This window comes from Fukomys damarensis, unplaced genomic scaffold (assembly GCF_012274545.1).
Source record: "Fukomys damarensis isolate Sample0158 unplaced genomic scaffold, DMR_v1.0_HiC HiC_scaffold_24, whole genome shotgun sequence".
NCBI classification, from domain to species: domain Eukaryota; kingdom Metazoa; phylum Chordata; class Mammalia; order Rodentia; family Bathyergidae; genus Fukomys; species Fukomys damarensis.
Genome location: NW_022900936.1, coordinates 16,964,562 through 16,966,202, shown reverse-complemented (window position 1 = coordinate 16,966,202; position 1,641 = coordinate 16,964,562).

Below are 1,641 nucleotides of genomic sequence, written 5' to 3'. Positions count from 1 at the left end.
TCACTATTGTCCTCCAGTATCCAACACTGCAGCCATCTACAAAATGCCTTGTCTGGGTGGCAAATAAGTGAATGGGCCAGTTACTTACATAGGGTGACACAAAATACAAATTTTAGGCATGCCCTTTGTTGTGTGTATCTTTAGGGAGGAGGGGGAAAAAAAGAGTTATAGCATGTACAGGGAAACAGGACACCAACCACTTTTCTTTTGAGTATTAAAGCTTTCCTGTTACTGCTCAGGAAATCTGGCGTAAGTCTGCCCTTCAGTCTATGCCCTTCTTCTTGCTTGCCTGGAGTTTGAGCTCTAACATTTTGCCATTTTGACTTTCCTTTCCGGGGCCCCGGGTCCTCTGCCTTCCTCTCTCCTCCCCGCAGGGACTAAGCTTTCATCACTGTCGCCAAGGCAACAGCAGGGATGCCTCATTCCTCTCAGCTCTGCGAGTCTAAACTCTGGTCGCCTTTGTCCAGAGAGCTGGCTGGATTCTTTATACGGACACTGTTAAATCAGCTACCTTCTACAGAGAACCGCACGCATTCTGCTACGTTTTTAAAAGGCTGGTGCATAACAATTTCTTTCCTCTATCCAGACCTTTCAATCCTCTTGATTGTACCAGACATTTTTGGTCCCCCAAAATCAAAGGCACAAATCGCCTGTTTAGCCTTTGTAGGTGTGTGCAACTTAAGTGCAGGTCATTTTTAAAGCAAGCAACAGAGCATTCATAATGCGTTTCCTTTTTAGAAGCACCGTGGACCAAAAATAAACCCGACAAAGGGCAGCTGTGGAGTTTTAACATGTGGAAAACTCCACAGGCAGCAGTTATATAACTGGAAAGAAACACGATGAATATTTCACACCGTTAGATGAGATTCCAACTCTTGACCCACGAAAAAGCGAAGAACACAAAACACACCTTGTCCCTCTAGGGAGCAAAAAAACTTATACTGAGAGGAGGCCAAGGCTGTAGCTAAAATCGAGACCTGACTTCCAGCACGAAATAGGATCCCTTCGCTTTGCTTTTTTTTTTTTTTTTTTTTTTTTTTTTTTTTTTTCCAAATTTCCCCTCTCGCATCCGAGGCGGAGCTCACGAACTTCTCTGCCTTGGAACGCTTCCCTGAGGTTCTGCACGTTTCGGCATAAAATTACCAAACCTCCAGTTCCAGGCTGAAAATCTGGGGGGAGAAGAGGGGGAAAAAAAGTTTTGTGCTTAAGGGCAGAAAAGAGTCGGAGAGCGAGGCCGGCGCAGCCCCCCACCCCTTCTTCGCCCGAGGACAGCTGGCAGCCGGCGCGGGACGGACAAAGCCGATCAGATCAGCGCCGCGCGGGCGGGGGCGACCCGCAGGGCTGTCCCTTCCGCGCTCCCGCCGCCCCCTCCTTAGGACCCGGCGGACACCTCGAACCGCTTCCACATCCTCCCTCGAACCCACCCACCCTTTAAAAGGGGGGCGGGCAGCCCACAGCCCCATCCCTGGCTGGCAGACCTGCCTCCAGACCAGCCCGCGGAGGGCGTCCCTGGACGGAGAGAGACTGACCGGCGTCGGGAGCCGTCCTGCTCTGCCCGCACCTCCCGAATCCAGCGACCCCGCGCTCCCGCCCACTGGACCCCAAGACCTCTGCGCGCGCGGGGCAGCCGGCTAGGCCGGG